The sequence below is a fragment of the Schistocerca cancellata genome, chromosome 8 (genome assembly GCF_023864275.1).
Source record: "Schistocerca cancellata isolate TAMUIC-IGC-003103 chromosome 8, iqSchCanc2.1, whole genome shotgun sequence".
NCBI classification, from domain to species: Eukaryota; Metazoa; Arthropoda; class Insecta; order Orthoptera; family Acrididae; genus Schistocerca; species Schistocerca cancellata.
In genome coordinates, this window is record NC_064633.1 from 502,565,522 (window position 1) to 502,587,212 (window position 21,691).

Sequence of the window (21,691 nt, forward strand, 5' to 3'; positions counted from 1 at the left end):
CATTTAAACTAAGATTTGTCAATTTATCTGAAATCTCCTCAACTCTTTCCGATAAGTCACCTATTTGTTCTTTCTTTTTAATTACGTCTTCCGTAAGTGTCGCGACCCGGGTTTCAGTATTGACACATTTAGTAGTTATCTGTTCCAATTGGTGTTAGGTTATTTATTATGTCATTTGGTACGGATTCCTCGATTCTTTCAAATATTTCTTCCTTATCGTGTGCACGTTGTAAATTTAACTCTGAAAGTTTTTGTACTATCACGCGATCTCTTTCTTCCTGTTCTCTATTCTGTTCCTTTTGTCTGATTTCTATTGAAATTAATCTATTATTGTGGGCATTCAATATCGGTTGTACTTCTTCTCTAATTTCTTTCTTTAATTCATCTTTCATGTTTTTGAAACATGTCCCTATTCGAGAGTCTAACCGTGTTTCCATTGTTTCCATCTCTGTTTTAATTGTTCCTATTTGTGAGTCTAACCGTGTTTCCATTGTTCTCATATCATTTTCTAACCGTGTTGCCAAAGTTCCCATCTCTGTTTTTAATTCAGATCCTAACTGTGATGCCAAATTTAATATTGCACTCATCAACTGCTCCATATCAACTGGTTGGAAAATCTTTTCACCCCTAACATTTCCCGCAAAACCAACTTCTTTCGTCATAGCTGTAAAGCTATCTGTGTTCGATTCTATTCCAGAATCTTCTGTCGTTAATATCTTATTCTGAAAATTTTTTGATTGCGAAAAATTTTGAACTAGTTCCGGACTATTTTCCCGACTTATTAAATTGTTTTCTACTTCATTACTCATCATACTGTTCTCCTGTGTTGGCGAGTTCGCCATGTTAACATTTCCGTCATTCTCCCTATCCATCACTTTTGCCTTTTTCATCGATCGCGTAATCATTTACAAAACATACAAAATTCGTCACTATACGAAAATTACAGACAATATGACACTTTATCACCAACAATGCCATTCACACGCAATGCTTCCCGACAACACGATTAAGGAACAATTGAAATCTTCATAATTGCACAAAATTTTCAAACCCCTATACAAGACATCAGAAACTAAATTCTGCAAAAATACCATTAGAAGAATGACGAGACAACTACAAATGTTCAATTACCAAATCTACACATGCAATATAGACTACAATTACTAAACTACAAAATACTACAACAATACTACTGTCTGCTATTTTTACTTTCAAAAGAATTCCAAGGGACGATCCGAAGCTGCGGTCGCCACGTGCATGGGGGCTTAATTAAATACAATGCAAATGATTTAAATTTTAGTAGCTGTCTGTCCGGTTACGCAGTCTCGTAACCGGTTGGCCCTGACTAGTATTAGTCCGCAATCTGACTGCATAGAATAAAAACAAAGAATGAAGGGAAATTTCCGTTAACACAATTAATTAATTAAGTCACCAGCAACTATAAAAGCTACGAAACAACAGAGCACAAGTGTAACTGTTCTGTGTGTGGAAGTGTGAACCAACCTACACATCTGACACGGTTCTTCTTCAATACAACAAGATGCTTTAAACGCCATTTACAATGAAGTAATTAAAAAAAAAAACAGAAATACTACGATTGCACATAGAAACCAGAATTACACTCTAATACATGAACACAAGCCAGATGCTTTGTTGACTGAACCTGTGACCAAGAGGCATTGTTATTTAGGAAATCTGAAATACCAAAAATTTTTTGTTACCTCATATATATTGACGAAAAATACACTCTGATCATTACAACATCCCCAATCGAACAGCATCGGCTGTCTAGCCCATCAGAACAACTGCACACGACATGCTCACAACTAGTACTTCTATCGACATCGTCTCAACAAGCACTGCCCACGGCAACCTCAGAACTTCTACTGCCCACGGCAACTTCTGAACTACCACTGCCCAGTGGAGACCGCCGAAAAATACTCTTTGGCGCAATCTCTGGCGCTGTGACTCAGTGTAGCCACATTTCAATATATAAATTTTTTTGCTGAATTGTATGTAAATATTTGTAATTTATGTGCTTTCTTTTAATAAGTAAGGACATTGGTTCACTGTGTGTGTAATTTGTGATAGAAGTCTGTTGACATTTCATTGTATTTATCTTTGTCTTACTGTGAAACATATATGCTCTGATAAAAAGACAAAGGAATTGTTATTTGCATCGACTAACAACAATAATACCAGTGCTTGTGAGTTGCAAAATCTTTCGGTAGAGAGTTTTTGCGCGGAGCGCTCAGAGAGAGAGAGAGATACGGATTCCAGCGCTTGTAGTGTGCGGAAGTGTGTTGTTAACCCTGTCGCAGTAGAGAGTACCATTTCGGCGGCATCATGTATGTGCGCCGGCGAGGACACAGGACAGGCGAAAGAGCCTGTATTATGTATGATGGCCCATTCCTCTAATTAGCTGTCCTCCACAAGATGCTACCGTCTTCAACAACATCATCAGTTCCAGCAACACTCAGCTCCGATTTTCGTCGTATGCACAGCGCTGTAGTAAGAATGTTCATTGATAGAAAGTATTAACGGCTAACCCAGCAGCACAGCTGAATGTGATTTGATTGATAAAATTTATTTAAATATAATAACTGAAAATCGGGATGATTGTGTCCTCTTTGTCCTCAGACATTGTTACCAAGCTGGGTCCTTGTTCCCTTTTTTTCCCTATATGCCAACCGAGTGTCATAGGAAACAAACTGAATAGTTACAGCCAGTTTGTTAATGAATAATTTCACTTTTAAGAATTTTAGCCTCAGTCTACTTTCAGTTTACTGTTCTACAACAGAGGTTTCAGTCTATGAGTAAAGTAAAGCAATTTCATTTCTCAAGTTTGAGAACCAATCACTGGAAAAAATAAAAATGTAAAGAAATGCACAAATTAAGAGTGAGGAAGTTTTATTTATTTTACATATAGCTTGGAGCACATGGCGGTTTGGTTTGGTACGTATTCTAGTATTTAATTCTGTTCAAGTCAGTGAAAGAGTTTCAGTTGTTCAAACAATAATTTGAAATCAAGTTTGAAAAATAAGTAATTAAATTTCTGTGACGACGTTACGTTGAGGTCACAGAAAGTCATTGTCTGCGTAACAACGTTCAGTACTAACATACAGTTTAGTTGCATATTTTCAAATCAATACTCGACTTTTTTCCAAAATTTAATGACACACTAAAAGTAAGAGTGACTTCCCAGTTTTCTTAATATTACATACTCACTTAAAATTACTGTCAAAAAACGTGACAACCTTCAGTTACCACGTCAGTGTTTAACAATACATGTTTTCCATTCCCATCATTTTGTACAGGATTTTGGATGTAAATTGTCTAGTGGGCTGGCGACCGTTAAGTATTTCCTTTCCGTTCTTTAGTGTAACTTTTCCGTCCAGTGTTGTTCGTGAGTGAATGCACCAAATAACTTTCACTTTTTCCAAATTATAACCCTGTTCAGTTTAATTACTTTTTAATTTTAGTAGACTTTTCCATCAGAAGGGTCTGTTGCACACTTTTCTCCTACTTATCGGTATTATTTCTTCGGGACAGGTAGTCTTATACAATTAGTAAAAGTCTATTAGGCATACACTCGATCCACGGTCATATTTTATACCGCAAGCAGGATAGGCCGATTAGTAAGGGGGAGGTTACAGTGTGTCGCATTGTTCTGCTGGAATTTCCGAATTACCGAAATCCGTCGGAATGCACAATGGACATGAATGGGTGCAGGCGATCAGACAGGATGTCAGAATCGTATATAATCGGGGGTCCCATATCACTCCAACTGGAAACGCCCCACAACATTACAGAGCCTCAACCAGCATGAACGGTCCCCTGCTGACATGCAGGGTCCACGGCTTCATGAGGTTGTCTCCATAAAATTACACGTCCATTCAGTAGATATAATTTGAAACGAAACTCGTCCAACCAGGCAACATGTCTCCAACCATCAACAGTGCAATGTCGGTGTTGATAGGCCCAGGTGAGGCGTAAAGCTTTGTGTCGTGCAGTCATCAAGGGTACACGAGTGGACCTTTGGCCCCGAAAGCACATATTGATGATGTTTCGTTTAATGGTTCGCACGCTGACACATGTTAGTGGCCAAGCACTAAAATCTGCAGCAATTTGCGGAATGGTTGCCCTTCTGTATCGCTGATTGATTCTCTTCAGTCGTCGTTGGCCCCGTTCGTGCAGGATCTTTTCCCAGCCTCAGCAATATCTGAGATTTGATGTTTTACCTGATTCCTGATATTCTCGGAACACTTGTGAAACGGTCATAGAGGAAAGTGCTATGTCCCATAGCTCATGCGCCTACTGTAACACGACATTTAAAGTCACTTAAATCTTGATAAGCTGCCATTGTAGCAGCAGTAACCGATCTAACAAGTGTGCCAGACACTTGTTGTCTTATATACGAGTTGCCGATCGCAGCGCCGTATTCCGCTTGTTTACATAGCTCTGTATTTAAATACAGATGCCTCTTCCAGTGTCCTTGGCGTTGTTTAGACTACCTCTTTTACATTTTATGAAATCTTGTACGAATGTTTCATGTACTAATCCATCTGATGTGCTGAATACCGACTACGAGAGTTATACCCAGCAATCTCGAGGGTCTTGTGTTGAAACAAGACGTCAAACCCTTGAATGGGTGTTCAATACGATGCTCCACCAGTAACCAACGATATGTACATCTCTGCTGCTACTGTCCTCCTACACTGCGATCTACTTTGTCATCAGAACGACGTGTTACGAGAACAGTTTCTCTTTTTAAGCTTTGCGTTGATCCTTCCCACTGCGTAAAATCATTTCCTGCTCTTACAAACTAAAGAAACCATATTTTAAAGACATCAGAATTATAAACTAATACTTTTATTGTGTGATGTTATGAAAGAGGCTATGGCCAATAACAAAAGTATTGTTGTGAAGATGAATAACGTGTTCTAAAAGAACAAATGTCACATGACTTTAAGGCTTCACCTATTGTGTTTCCTGGTTTTTTACAAGACCAAATGTTGGAGCAGTATAAGAAACGACAGATCCAGGGTGAAAAAAAAGAGTACTGTTTGAGAGTCACAAGAGAAGGACGTGTATTTGGAAAACGTCTGAAGAAGCTATAAGATACCAGGTGCATTGTGTAGTGACGAGACAGAAATTTTGTAATCAAATATTGTATTTTAAAGCATACGGAGAAGTAGACATAGAATCATTAGAATTAGATAGTAATGGAGAGTAGGCCGAAATTTAAGGGAATCGTCACACATAATCAATGTACATTAATGGAAATCAATGTAAAGGCATGGATATTTGCAGGTAAATTAATATTGTCGGATGGAACAGCTGAGCACCGTGTGTATGAAATAGTATGAGATCGAATATACTCACAAGTGCAGTAAAATGAAATCGTATTTGATGTCAGTAGTTTAGTATATAACGAGACGTCATCAGTTCAAGTGGTAGAGGATTGAACTCTACATTAAGGCAGTCGGCTCTGTGCGGTATCAGTGCATGAGTGAGTGCCTTTACTACAAAAAAATGATTCAAATGGCTCTGAGCACTATGGGACTTAACATCTGTGGTCATCAGTCTCCTAGATCTTAGAACTACTTAAACCTAACTAACCTAAGGACATCACACACATCCATGCCCGAGGCAGGATTCGAACCTGCGACCGTAGCAGTCGCGCGGTTCCGGACTGAGCGCCTAGAACCGTTAGACCACCGCGGCCGGCTGCCTTTACTACAGATATGACACAGAAACCATTAGAGACAATGCATGTTATGTAGCTAAACCACAATTGTGACTGTGTCACACAAAACGAGTCATCAAGTGATGAAAAAGAAACAACCGGTGCATACAAGGAAATTTTAATCTCTAACCCTCAAATCGCCAAGAAATTCAACTGTTCAAGCATACTGATTGATAATTTCGTTGATATGGGCAGATCGGATAATGCGGGAAGTAGAAAATTATCTGCGGCATCCAAACGGATACTTTTGCGCAAACCAAGGGCCACAAACCGTCTACCTTCTCAACTTGCGGCTAATTTACAGTTGTAAGTAACAGACAGAGGTGTACGGCAAAGTTTTTCAAATGAAAAAATCTTACGTTCGAGAAACGACTGCAGAAACCTTCCCTATCACCCACACAAAAATACCACTGATTGGAGTTTGCTGAAAAAGTTACGTCATTGACTTGAGAATGAAATAAAGTAAGCTTAAGTGATAGCAAGAATTTTAATGTAGATGTGCAGGATAGATTTCAATATTATTGGCATGATCTGAGAAAAAACAAAACGTTAGAATGAGAATAAATTTTGGTCGTGGAAGTGTTATGATTTGGTCCGGCTTCTTCGCTAAAGGTACTTGGCTGATCACTAGAATCAACTCTGATATGTAAACTGAAATCCTGGAGACAGAACTGATTGAATGTGTGATGACCTGGAGGGTGAGAATGTAATCTTACAATGAGACATGCATCTAGCACTGTTTCCGCTACAGCCAAAAAGTGGTTTTAAGATAGAGGTATCGATGTACGTGAAGTCCCTTGAAGAATACTTTAATGAGTATTTGTCGCAGGGGAAGGCAGTTTGAGGTCGTATGTGAACTGAAAAGATCGGTATGAGAACGGTGGGCGACAAATTCACTGCAAGAACTACATACTCTAACAAAATCAATGCCGGAAAGACTTCTTGAGGTAATTAGGAAGAATATAAGTTGGAAAAGTATTAGCAATGCAATAACACAATAGGACTGTGAGTGCCGTTATACCAAATTCCATGGTGGTAATGCAAACGCCTTAATTCGCTTTTTTTCCTTTGTTTGTGTCTTATATGTTCCTACTGCTTTCATAATACATTCGATACATGTGTGAATCAGACATTGTACTATTACTTACTTCCACTACTGTATAATGAAACAGTGTGCTGAGACACTGAGGAAAGATGGTATGCATTTGGAGTTCTTATAGGCTGCAGATACTTCGGTAATGAGTACCATATTAGGCAGTGCGGCATATCTGAAGAGGTGTAAAGTACCTGACTACATGAGCAGCGACGCGCATTAGCAAGTCTAGATCAGTCAAAAGTTTACTAACAGTAGTACACAAATCACGACTGCTGTACATCACACCAGTCATACAAAGGACTAGTATTATACGCAACACATTGTATTGTGGGAGGACTTGGCACAAAAACAGAATGACAGTCTATAGCATCAACAACGTTCTACTAAGTTATTATCAGTTATATACTGCAGTATTATGTCGCTGTCGTTCCCATATCTTTTACTTGCAAACATGCGAAGAAGCCCTAAATTGATTGTTCTAATCTAATTTAAACTGCACAAGGCGTTTGATTCTGAAGGTCATTTTAAAATCTACGTGAAGTCTATGTAGACAGATCGAAATCGTTAGTTTATAGGTACGAGGTGTCGAAGGGGCAGGACGTAAGACGCAACGGTTTTGCGGAAAGGAGTGATGGAATAACCTTCCTGGAAATTGAAATAAGAACTCCGTGAATTCATTGTCCCAGGAAGGGGAAACTTTATTGACACATTCCTGGGGTCAGATACATCACATGATCACACTGACAGAACCACAGGCACATAGACACAGGCAACAGAGCATGCACAATGTCGGCACTAGTACAGTGTATATCCACCTTTCGCAGCAATGCAGGCTGCTATTCTCCCGTGGAGACGATCGTAGAGATGCTGGATGTAGTCCTGTGGAATGGCTTGCCATGCCATTTCCACCTGGCGCCTCAGTTGGACCAGCGTTCGTGCTGGACGTGCAGACCGCGTGAGACGACGCTTCATCCAGTCCCAAACATGCTCAATGGGGGACAGATCCGGAGATCTTGCTGGCCAGGGTAGTTGACTTACACCTTCTAGAGCACGTTGGGTGGCACGGGATACATGCGGACGTGCATTGTCCTGTTGGAACAGCAAGTTCCCTTGCCGGTCTAGGAATGGTAGAACGATGGGTTCGATGACGGTTTGGATGTACCGTGCACTATTCAGTGTCCCCTCGACGATCACCAGTGGTGTACGGCCAGTGTAGGAGATCGCTCCGCACACCATGATGCCGGGTGTTGGCCCTGTGTGCCTCGGTCGAATGCAGTCCTGATTGTGGCGCTCACCTGCACGGCGCCACACACGCATACGACCATCATTGGCACCAAGGCAGAAGCGACTCTCATCGCTGAAGACGCCACGTCTCCATTCGTCCCTCCATTCACACCTGTCGCGACACCACTGGAGGCGGGCTGCACGATGTTGGGGCGTGAGCGGAAGACGGCCTAACGGTGTGCGGGACCGTAGCCCAGCTTCATGGAGACGGTTGCGAATGGTCCTCGCCGATACCCCAGGAGCAACAGTGTCCCTAATTTGCTGGGAAGTGGCGGTGCGGTCCCCTACGGCACTGCGTAGGATCCTACGGTGTTGGTGTGCATCCGTGCGTCGCTGCGGTCCGGTGCCAGGTCGACGGGCACGTGCACCTTCCGCCGACCACTGGCGACAACATCGATGTACTGTGGAGACCTCACGCCCCACGTGTTGAGCAATTCGGCGGTACGTCCACCCGGCCTCCCGCATGCCCACTATACGCCCTCGCTCAAAGTCCGTCAACTGCACATACGGTTCACGTCCACACTGTCGCGGCATGCTACCAGTGTTAAAGACTGCGATGGAGCTCCGTATGCCACGGCAAACTGGCTGACACTGACGGCGGCGGTGCACAAATGCTGCGCAGCTAGCGCCATTCGACGGCCAACACCGCGGTTCCTGGTGTGTCCGCTGTGATGTGCGTGTGATCATTGCTTGTACAGCCCTCTCGCAGTGTCCGGAGCAAGTATGGTGGGTCTGACACACCGGTGTCAATGTGTTCTTTTTTCCATTTCCAGGAGTTGTAAGTAGGCTGTTTAGATTTTTATATGGGTAATGCCACGTAGCGCTCTGTATGAAAATCACTGGCTGTGCTGTGGGCAGTCTGTGGCTAGTTTGCATTGTTGCCTGTCATTGTTGTCATGAACTGCTATAGCTGGATGTGAACAGCGCGTAGCGTTGCGCAGTTGGAGTTGAGCCGCCAGCAGTGGTGGATGTGGGGAGAGAGATGGCGGAGTTTTGAAAAATGTCATGAACTGCTGTATATATTATGAATCTTGAGGTAAATACATTGTTTGTTCTCTATTAGAATCTTTCATTTGCTAAGACTATCAGTAGTTAGTGCCTTCCGTAGTTTGTATCTTTTATTTAGCTGGCAGTAGTGGCGCTCGCTGTATTGCAGTAGTTCCAGTATCGAAGATTTTTGTGAGGTAAGTGGTTTGTGAAAGGTATAGGTTAAAGTTAGTCAGGGCCATTGTTTTGTAGGGATTATTGAAAGTCAGATTGCGTTGCGCTAAAAACATTGTGTGTCAGGTTAAGCACAGTCGTGTATAAGTTGTTCAAAGGGGACGTTTCATATGGCGACCCTGCCAGGATACCTCACTGGAATCTTCTGATTTTTTCTTGTAGTTTGTGTATTTAGTGTAGCTTTTGTTTATTGCTAGTGCGTAATTGTAGAGAGAATCTCCTTTGTAGTTGCAGTCTTTCATTGTTGTACTGTAAAACAGTTGTGGCATGTATGTAGATTTGCACCAAGTATTTCGCAGCTGCGCTTGTAATTAACTACATATTATTTTCAGTGCTATGTTAACGTGTTCCCTTATTTTTGCTATTCAAATTGTGCTTTTCTGTGTTATCGTGTGAAATATTGTGACAATAATGGCGTGTGAAAAACGTAACACTCGGCTCCAAAGTAAACTAAGAAATGACGGTGAAGACGAAAGCAGTGTGTTGGCCCCACCATGTAATGAATTAACTAACATTCAAAGTAGTAATTTGGTAACTGTGCATAGGGAAATGGAGCGGGCGTCAAACAATGGTGTAGACAGTCAAACAGGTAGTGAACAGGGAAGCATTATCGATCGATCGGTCGGCAACAGCTCGCCTCAGGAATCCGAAATGATAGGACACAATTTTACAAATACTGTAGATTCAGGTTTTGCGTCCTCACCGTTTTCTCAAATGAGTCAAGACACATTTTCTGCTTGTCAAAATGTGAATGTTGCCGGTGAAAATGCACTGCCAAAAAGCATAGAGAAACAGATTCCAGACACTAATACATTATTATTGCAATTAATGCAACAATTGGAACAAAATCAGAGACAAATTGGACAAAATCTTCAAAAGTTAGACACAATGGAACAACACTAGAGACAAACACAGCAACAGTTACACATAATGGAACAAAATCAGAGACAAACACAGCAAAAGCTTCAAAAGTTAGACTCATTGGAACAAACTTTCGAACAAACACGTGAAGATTTAACTGCTGAGTTACATAACATTGAATCGAAATGTCAGAAAGTGTGTAATGACGTAAAAACACAAATTTGTGAGCATTTCCAACCTATTTTTTCGCGTCATGAAAATGCGTTACAGAATCCCGAAGCAGCCATAAAAGAACTGCAAACTACTGTTCATGAAAATAATGAGACCTTGCAAGCTAAAATGGACTCAGTTGCATCTACCGATTCGGTTATGCAACTTGCAAAAACTCAGGAAAACTTAAAGGACACAGTAGATACTCTGAAAATTGGTTCAGAAAGACACATGGAGGAAATTAGTTCATTATCAGAGAAAGTACTCGAACTTTCGGATCAGGTCACTAACTTATCTACGAAGGTAGATGATAATCTGAATGACACAAAACCGGTAGTCTGTAATGACACAGAAGAGTGCGAACAAATTAGGAAACTGAAACAAAATCTGAATCAAATTAATACGCAACACCAAAGAGAAATCCGGGAAGTACAAGAACAGCTGACACAGGTAATACAAGAATTATGTATTTCAGAGGACACTCGCGCCCCAATACGGGAAGAGGGACATAGAAATACGGAAAAGCCACAAAATAATAACACAGGGCATTTCGGTAATTATGAAAGAAATTGGCAAGGTACACCGAATTTTGAGATGGAACCGCCGACACGACGTAACAATGACCGATATGCTACTCGCCGACACGATGATTTCGACTATAAGCTGTTCATTACTACACGTAAATTCAAAACATTTAAGAATTCTGCCAACGACATTCATCCACAAGCATGGCTCCATCAATTCTCTCATTGTTTTCCTCCCAACTGGTCATTGGAGCGCAGGTTAGAATTTATGAGTGGCTACTTGGAGAATGAACCTGCTGTAAGAATGCGATCGGTCATTCACGATTGTCACAGTGAAGGAGATTTTTATCATGCCTTCCTCTCAGCATATTGGTCTCGAGCTACACAAGACCGGGTAAAACATAGCATCATAATTATGAAACATTTTGAACAATCTGAATTTTCCAGTCTTGTCAAGTATTTTGAAGACATGTTGCACAAGAATCAGTATCTTTCAAGCCCATACAGCCCCTCAGAACTCATCCGCATTTACTTAATCAAACTACCTGAACATTTACGGCATATTATTTTGGCAGGACGTTGCAAAGACGACATTGAAGCTTTTCAGGGACTCTTACAAGAATTAGAAATTGACACAGACAGCCACGTGATGCGAAAACAGGAAAACAATCACTACAGATCACATACGTCACAATTCCGTGACGACAGAAACAATAACTGGACACGACAAGGCTATTCTTATAACGTAAATCGTGATCAAAACAGACACCACCCGTATGACTACCACTGGCAGAGTAATAGTTACAGAGAAAGATCGCTTTTCCATAGTAATGACTATCACAGAGACAATCAGAGAAACAGACAATATGGGAACCAAAACAATTATTATCAAGGGAGACAGAATAACTTTAGACGCAACGGTCCACCACGCAATTACGATTCCGGGAGAAATTCTCCACCACATGACCGACAAACAAGAAACTATGTCAACTACCGACATAACGACAGACATGAATTCCATCAGAACTGGCGAGCTTTAAACAGAGCTGGGCCCTCTGGGCAAGGCGAATTTGTGGAAGTTAGGCCTCCTAATCCCAATAACGGCGCGCGCCAACAAAGAGGTAGCAGACAATGACTCGCACCGCAGGCAGCCACTTGCGCCCGCCGGCTCAGGGAAAAAGAACATAGACGCTAACCTTGAGCAAAATTCCAGTAGTCTTTACGGACGAATACCGCATGATAATTGCATTAAAGTTGAAACTCTGCATACTAGGAAGAGCAAAGGGCTACACCACATTTCACATGTAAAACCATTTATTGGGAGATAATCTGCTTTTTAACTTTGTCTTTGCCATAAAACTTTTCACTTCACATTTCTAGTATGCTTTGTCAGACAACATGCAACATTTTGGTTTGCTTGAGAGTGGATTCTGGATTTGAGGTGCTTTCTGTGAAATGCCAGATGACACAGTGGTTAGTTTATGTGACAGCTACACGATTTTATCACGACGCTACTAATGTGTGGCAATTTACAATGTTGCTTTTGCGGTGTTTCTGTTTTATATCTGCACAGTTTTTCTGAATTATTCTGGAAAGTAAAACATGTTTTAGTAGTAACTTTTGTGGTATAGCTACAAGGAGACAGCCTTTTCTGTAGCACAACAATACGTTACAGCACAGTACGTTCTTCACCACAACAATAAGCGTAATAACTAAGTTATCTATACGCAAAGCATTTCACTTTTGTGTATCATGAGGTAAGTACATTGACTTCTGCAGAACTTAGGTTTCGGAGGACGATAACTACGACACTTCCACAGAGATTATCTTACAGCAAGACGCATATTTAGCGCTACAGGACACGTATTTGAGTGATTAATTTTGTACTAAAAACATTTATTTTCAAAGATTTTTGAATTACAAAGAAAGTTTTTCGTGATACATTTCATTCCATTGCTGTAATCTGTAACACCTGAGGGTATAATTACAATAATCCTCAGGGGGGTACACGCCTACTTTGTGTACCATGTGTTTGGCAAGTACAAGGAGCCCTAGCTAATATGGTATTTGCTTATACAACTTTACACATCGGTACCATATTTCTCTAACACATAAATTACACAGCTATCCGATCATTTAACAGAGAAACAAACATTTTTTTTCTACGTCAGTGACACATGTTTACGTAATTACACCGTTGGATAACTTCACACTTATGAAATTGTATTTTGTCTGTACTTTGTGAATTTTTCATATTTTTTCAGAACCATTGTGATACTATGAGAGCTTTGAATGATGTATTTGGTAAAGGAGCATGATTTTAAAGTACGTTTGAGGCAGATGACACTTTTGACATGAGCAGAGAATTTTCTTTAGGTTTTGAAACAATTGCAGAAAGCTACAACGTTTTTGAGATTTGACTGAGGTGTTATGATGTTATTATTACGACGACGATGTGTATTATGCTGCTGATGTATGTTTATGATCAATAAGCTAATGCTATATGAGTTATTTGATTATTCCACGTATGTTATGATAAAATATTGAAGAAGTATTGACGAATAAGGTAAGGAATAATGAGTAGTGTTTAGGGACTCTTGACTTGTGAAAAAGGATGTTGGAAACCAAGAATCGTACTTTAAGAATTATGAAATGTGTGTGTAGATGCGTGAATGTATCACAATGCCGGCGAAACTTTTTTGGACACTGTTATATTCATAGGATTTTGTTTCTACACATTTTCAACGCACATTCTTGACCTGTTAAATATTTTTATATGAGACTGTCACTGTAGCGGAAACTGCTGTCGTAAATATTTCCATAAGAAAGTTAAGTGACCACCTGCACGTGTGTCGTCGGCACACAGCTGTGTCAGACACCAGGAGAACAAGCCATTAGGGTGTGCCTTTCATCGCTAATGCGACACCCTCGTTACTTGAAAACATATGATTACTCGCACTTTGTGCTAATTACTGAAATGCTTATGAATTGATGGGAAATATTCGTACATCTGCACACCTGATTATGACAAGTGTCTTTCTCCGAGAGTTGAGTGCTACTGACTTACGAAATGCCACATGACTATTGAATGATATTTTTATGCTTTGCTTTTCGTGGTTGCTTATTTCATTTGATATCTGGTTTCCAGCTGTGTTGCAGCATTGCTTTTATAAAATGAAATGCATTTGCTAATGTGAACACTTTCTGTCAACAGATCTATTAAATAATTATTTTTGATCCACATTCTTTAAAAAAGGGGCACTTGGAAAGGAAAGAACAATAAGGAGGAACTAGTAACAGTAACACATAATTTTCTTTTCAAGTACATGGTAATATTTTTTTTTACAATAAGTTGTTGTGGTGCACCACTTTAATTACATAGACATTAGGATGTGAATAGACATTTCCCTTTTCTGCATTGTTGTTTTTACTGTAATATTTTTCTGCTTGAGCTATGTCATGTATAGATATAAGTTTTATATTTTTTATATTTTTATATTTGCTGCTGCTGTTTGCCAGGCATAGTGTTATTGAATTTGACTTTTGCTAATTTCTTAATGCTGCTTGCTTCGCAAATCTGCGTTTTTGTTCATTGCTGTTTATATTAACAGTTTTATGTGATGCTGCATTGGCTCGTCCCTTGGTATATATATCTGAGCTCAGTAGATTTAAGTTAGCTTAAGAGGGGGTAGACTATATAAGACACTGACTATGGAGAATAGGTAAAGAATGCATTGCGAAGTTATATGAAAAAGATTTGGGCCCAAATGAGTATTGTACAATCAGAAATAATTATTTTGAAAGAAATATGAATAGAATACAGGAAGGAGGTATAGATAGAACTTTTTGGGAATAATGACGAATGAAGGGAGATCTCCAAGAAGCAAAGAAAGTTTTGTTTGCCAAATACTGCAGTAAAACAAACCCTGTCCTTTCCTTGCGTTATCCCACTATGTCTTTGTGTACCCTTGTGTATTTGTTTTCTTCCTGTCTCTGTGTAGTTTCATAGAATTTTTTCTTCTAATATTAAGCTACATTCACTATGATGAGGAATACTGTTCTCCTCAAATATAATTGGCATTAATAATAAAGTATTTTCTTTGTAAAGATGTTAGACATTATTTATTCTGTTTTGTTTTAATGCTCATGTGTGAAGTTGACGTTTCAAAAGTGATTCTGATCTTTTATTTTTGTACTCATGTCATCATTCCTGTAACACTGATGTATATGTTTTTTTTCTATTCTTTTGTAAAGCCTGTACTACAAATGTTATCTGTATTGTTATGTTTTTAATTATGTATTTTGTACCTTTGTCATTGTATTCTTACGTTATAAAATTGTAATTGACAGCAGTTGATCAAATTAAGTAACTTGTAAGTTCCATCTCACTGCACACATTTCTGTTGGTCATAGTATATGGACAATATGTGAGAAGTAGGGACTGATAGTGTTTGCACGTGTGTTAATAATTCAGCAAGGGACTGGATAACAGCATTGCTGGTTCTAAGGACAATTCCAAAAACTTTGTGAGTGCACAAGTGGTGGTTATGGACTTGTTATATTAACTGCAAGACTCTTCACTGGTGATTGTGCACCCGCACAGTCGCAACAGATGGCTGCTGGCCGTCTCTACAAGGACTACAGTGGGTCTGCATCTCTGGTGGCCCATCAATACCACAATCTCTACCAGGACTACAGTGGGCCTGGCCACACTTTCTACAAGGACTGCAGTGGGTCTGCACCTCTGGTGGCCCACCAATACCACAATCTCTACCAGGACTACAGTAGGTCTACTCTGTGATGACCTATCTACCAATCTTCTTCAAAACGTCGAATGACTCTGCTGTGGGTTTGCTCTGTTGTGGCCCATTACCTGTCTGCATGTCAAGAGTCAGTACTGTCTTTCCGTTGGAAGGACCACACTACTTCTTCAAGACTGCATGGAAATCCACTAATTCTGTGTGCAATTTTTTTTACTAATGAGACAATCTGAAAAAAAACTGTAATTACTATTGTGATGAACGATCAGGACTGTCTTTATGGACGGTGAGAAAATTTTAGCTTTTGACCAACATTGTATCAATAAGTGTGTGCACTGGATATCTTTGTTAGTGTAATTATAAAAAATTTTCTCAAATCATTATTGGCCACTGGCCAAAAAAAATTTGTAAAATTTTTTGTGGGGAGCATGGGGGCTATGTAAGTAGGCTGTTTAGATTTTTATATGGGTAATGCCACGTAGCGCTCTGTATGAAAATCACTGGCTGTGCTGTGTGCAGTCTGTGGCTAGTTTGCATTGTTGCCTGCCATTGTTGTCATGAACTGCTATAGCTGGATGTGAACAGCGCGTAGCGTTGCGCAGTTGGAGGTGAGCCGCCAGCAGTGGTGGATGTGGGGAGAGAGATGGCGGAGTTTTGAAAAATGTCATGAACTGCTGTATATATTATGAATCTTGAGGTAAATACATTGTTTGTTCTCTATTAGAATCTTTCATTTGCTAAGACTATCAGTAGTTAGTGCCTTCCGTAGTTTGTATCTTTTATTTAGCTGGCAGTAGTGGCGCTCGCTGTATTGCAGTAGTTCCAGTAACGAAGATTTTTGTGAGGTAAGTGATTTGTGAAAGGTATAGGTTAAAGTTAGTCAGGGCCATTGTTTTGTAGGGATTATTGAAAGTCAGATTGCGTTGCGCTAAAAACATTGTGTGTCAGGTTAAGCACAGTCGTGTGTAAGTTGTTCAAAGGGGACGTTTCAGAGTGTACTTAGAAACATTAACTGACAACATTGTAACGAAAATATGATTTTAACTTGGTTTATAGTATACCTGCGCGGCCGGCCAGGGTGGCCGAGCGGTTGTAGGGCCTACAGTCTGGAACCGCTCGACCGTTACGGTCGCCGGTTCGATTCCTGCCTCGGGCATGGATGTGTGTGATGTCCTTAGGTTAGTTAGGTTCAAGTAGTTCTAAGTTCTAGGTGACTAATGACCTTAGAAGTTAAGTCCCATAGTGCTCAGAGCCATTTGAGCCATACCTGAGCGTTACAGTTAATTTCTAAATCTCCATCAGAGCCTTTTTATTTCGATTTGGTATATGTTTCCTGAATAAGAGACGAGTGTTTGGTTATCGTGTAATGTTTGTAACGCAAATTCCGCTCTGCGTGCGTGTGGAGGTAGATTTACGCCAAAGCTCGGAATAATAATGAAAGCGATAGCTGCGTAAGCGCCGTGGACTGTTATTTGTGTGAGGGACAGTGATAAATATAGAGACTACCGTGAATCGTGCGCAGGAAAAGAATCAATGGCTGTAATACGAAACTCTAAATGGTGACACACCGAAAGCTGAATTGTAAAAAATATCCGCGTCGGTTGCCTTAAGAGGAGAGCGATGCACATAGAGCATTCATTGAATTCTTCCTGTTGTAGAGTGTAGCTAGGTATGGTTGGAGGCTGTATGGGAACGATTCTGTCGCTTTCATCAACAATGAAATCTTATCCGCTGGGCTGCTTTTGACAAACCGTTCAAAGTGTGATCTACTGAATGTACTGAATAATGTACTTCTGTATTAAACTAATAGAAATTATAGAAAAATCCTTTAATAGTCCAGATCGCAGTTGTATAACATTCAGTGATTAATAGTTTCGGCTGAATATTCAGTCACGTTAAGGTTAGTCACATACAGTGTCTGATCGTTATGACTATGTGTCTGCATCTACTCTGTGCTCGATTACATGATTCGTTTGAAGGTGGCTGAATTTTCAGTAGAAATCATAAGACACTGAATGTTATACAGTTGCGGTCTACACTGTTATAAGTTTTAGTTTATATGATTTTTTAGCTTCGTTAAACTTTTTTAATCTTTTGTCTCCTCTCAGACCATATCAGGAAATGACAGTGTGTTTGCAACTGCAACCAAGTAAAACTATGGCAAAATGAACACGTTCCAACTAATTTAGGCAATTAAATGACTTCTTTAATTTAACATGTCGTGCTCTATGCGTTGATATTTGTTGGAAGCGAGATTGCCTCCTAGCGGCAGTAGAATGGTACGATAGAATTTTCACAGTGTGTCTTGTGTTTCACAATAACTGAAATTTAATAGCACTTCTATTAACTCTCCCTTGACAGCTGTCTGCAATCCCACAGGACAGTTCAGTTGCATTACACGACGGAACTGTCCACTGCAGTGTTTCCAAATCAACATTCAGAACAACGAGGGACTGTGTACTTTGCCAAGCTAGATAAGAAAAGAATCAATCGTACCATCACTAATGCGACATGCGTTCGTCCAATCGTGCGATGTGAGTCTTTTTTTCTCTACTAGCACGCCAGTTAAATTTTTGTTTGCTGTTTCAATTCCCGTCGTATTGTGAATGTAGCACGTATCAATTTTTTCATACTTGTGATGTTATACCAATGAAGGCTTATTGTAGAACTTAGTATTGAACCAAATAAACTGCCGTCAAATATTATGAAAGCTTTTCTGTTACTGTGAGAAACATAATTGAACAGTAAGGCAAAGATATCGTTCCATACATGAAATGACAGTGAATGTGCCGAAAAATACAAGTTAGTTCTGCGTAGAGTGACGTGACACTGTAAGTAGGCTGTTTAGGATTTTATGTTGGTAACGTCACGGAGCGCTCTGTATGAAAATCACTTACTCAGCTGTGTGCAGTCTGTGGCTGTTGGAATATTGTTGGAATATTTGCTATTGTAGTGTTGGCCACTGGGATGTGAACAGCGGTTAGCATTGCACAGTTGGAGGTGAGCCGCCGGGAGTGTTGGATGTGGGGAGAGAGATGGCAGAATTTTGAGAGCGGACGATCTGGACGTGTGTCCATCAGAAAGAGTAAATCTGTAATACTGGATATCACGAACTGATATGTATCTTAATAATGTTCAAAAGTCATCATATATACATATATATAATATACATATCATATATATATATATATATATGATGTTTGAACATTATTAAGATAAATACATTGTTTGTTCTCTATCAAAATCTTTCATTTGCTAACTATGCCTCTCAGTAATCAGTGCCTTCAGTAGTCAGAATCTTTTATTTGGCTGCCACTATTGGCGCTAGCTGTATTTCAGTAGTTCGAGTAACGAAGAGTATTGTGCGGTAAGTGACTCATGAAAGGTATAGGTTATTGTTAGTCAGGGCCATTCTTCTGTAGGGATTATTGAAAGTCAGATTGCGTTGCGCTAAAAATATTGTGTGTCAGTTTATTGATGATCAGAATAAGTAAAGAGAGAAATGTCTGAGCACGTTAAGTTATATTCAGCTGTTTGAAAATCGAATAACGTATGTGGTTTATCAGCACAGTCATGTATAATTTTCAAAAGGGGACGTTTCAATGCAGAGAACTGACTGCAGTAATGCTAATAATGTGAACTGTGCGCAGGGCGAATAAGTTCGTTCTGCGTACTGTAACGTGACAGTGACTGCAATATAGCGACTAATGTGAGTTGTTTTAAAAGCCAGTTATTCATTCAGAACGCCCGCATTATAGTGATGCAAAGGAATGAATTTCAAATAATTTTGCAAATAAAATACCAGTAGCGATTGCCTAGACAAAGTTTTTGTACAAAATGTTCAGTTAAACCTGCCCTCTTCTATATACTGACTTAAATGAAAATTGTTACACAATCAGCATCTCGATCTACCACTACCAAACTGACATTCCGGCAAATCCATGCCCGAGGACCGTGTTGTTTAAAGTGTAACTGATATGCCAGGATTTTTAGAGAATAGAAAAGTTATACCTTCGTGATGAAAGATGTGAGTGCATGATGGCTATGTGGTCGGTCTAAGGTTACTGGTATTTTTGGGATGGAGATCGCAACAATGCATTTGCAGATGACGTGTTCGGACAGCTCGGCGCCATCTTTTTGACTGAGAGAGTGGTCGAATGATTGGCGTGAAGGGATATGGCAGCATTGTAATGAAAGACAGTAGAGTCGGTTGGCTATAGCGAAACTACTGCAGTACTAAAGAGTGCATGATGGGGTGAGGATAACAGTGCGGCTAGAGAGTTTGGCAGGGATCAATCCGCTTGGACTGCACCACGAGAAGGTCGTAGGACCGTTCGACTCCCCTTGATGAGTAGACGGTAGGAATATCTTCAATTTGGTAGAGGTTAGAGAAAATTTTCGCAACGAACTGTCGGACACAGACCACTAGAACCTGGTGCGAAGTCCCTTTTTTGCTGCACGTCCTGGCACCGCACGTCTCTACTAAAGCGGTATCCGTAAAAAAACGCATGGACGCGAAATGCCAAAGACAATCGAAACGTAAGTGCAGCAGAGAAGCGTTTTTTTTTCCTTGGAGGATGCTAGGATGGACGTGCGGCCAAAATGGGACTTCGCACCAGCTTCTAGTGGTCTGTGCCCGACAGTTCGTTGCGAAAATTTTCTCTAACCTCATCTATCGAAAAACGTTGAAACTGAAATGACAGTACATGTGATTCTATGAATTCAACATAGTATCTCTAGTTACCAGATAACGTACATTAATCGTGTAGGAAACGCCTGGGGACACAATGAAATCGCAAAGTGGACTTTGGCATTTATTCTGTGAAGAATGTTATTTAAAATGTATTTATTCTTTGGTTTTGTTCTAGCACTGTGTCATCTCTTTTTATCTCTCTTGGCTTTGGTATTGGTCTTGTGCTCAACGACATGCAAAAATAAAGTTATACCCTTTTCGCATTACTCAATCTCAAAAATAATTATTAATTAGTCTCAGTGGCTTTAATGGTGACCCCAAACACTGAACATAAAGAAAATTACGATGTACAAGCAAGAGAATTCAGCGACTTCAGAAAGTTCACGGAGGAATGAAGAGATCCAGCTGGTGAACCTTCAAGAACAGATACATGAACAACTGAAGGCACTGAAGTTAGCATTGGAAACGCGTATTACTCCAACGTCAAACACACGTACGGCCGTATAAACCAACAGCCCAACGGAAAACATACAGCACGTAAAAACTGGAATACTGCAGTTCCTGCCGGACAATATGCAGCTATAGTTTGCAATGATTGAGCTCACGTTTGCCCAAAGCAAGATCCATGACGAGCAGACGAAGTTGGCGATAACAGAGAATGCACGGGATGCTAGAGCAGCAACCGCAGCAGAAGATGTAATACTTCGACCTCCAGCAGAACGACCTTGTGTAGCATTGAAAAGTGTATTACTCACCAGAATGCGTAAACCGTTAAACCAAAACATACGGCAGGGGCTTATAGAAGAACCTGTAGGTGACTGGACGCCGTCGGAATTTTTGAAGCATTTGCACAGTATCGTCAATGCAGAAGAATTGTCAGATGCGACTCTCAAACTCATCTGGCTAGATCAATTATCAAGCACGGTAAAAGCTGCACTATTAACTCGTGGAAAACGACGACATGCAGAACCACTTGGAAAGCAGGCGAAGTCCATCCGACCATAGGCTGGCTTACAAGGCAATCTTTAACGGGAAAGAAGCGTCAGAAGTGTAGAGGACAAGGGGTTATTGTTAGGAAATATGGTGCGAAATTGTGATTTAGTGTGTTTCAGCGTGCGATGCGCCAGCTTCACGGCAGACGGCGGACGAAGGCAGGCCGGCGGGTTATGCAGGTGACACAGTTTTGCAACGAGCGTCGGTATGTGTGTACGTGCGTGACAGCCATCAACAGCCAGAACGCAGCATTAGCAGAATTAGGCAGGCGCGGGCAGCGTGTGGCGCGGTTGCATTAGC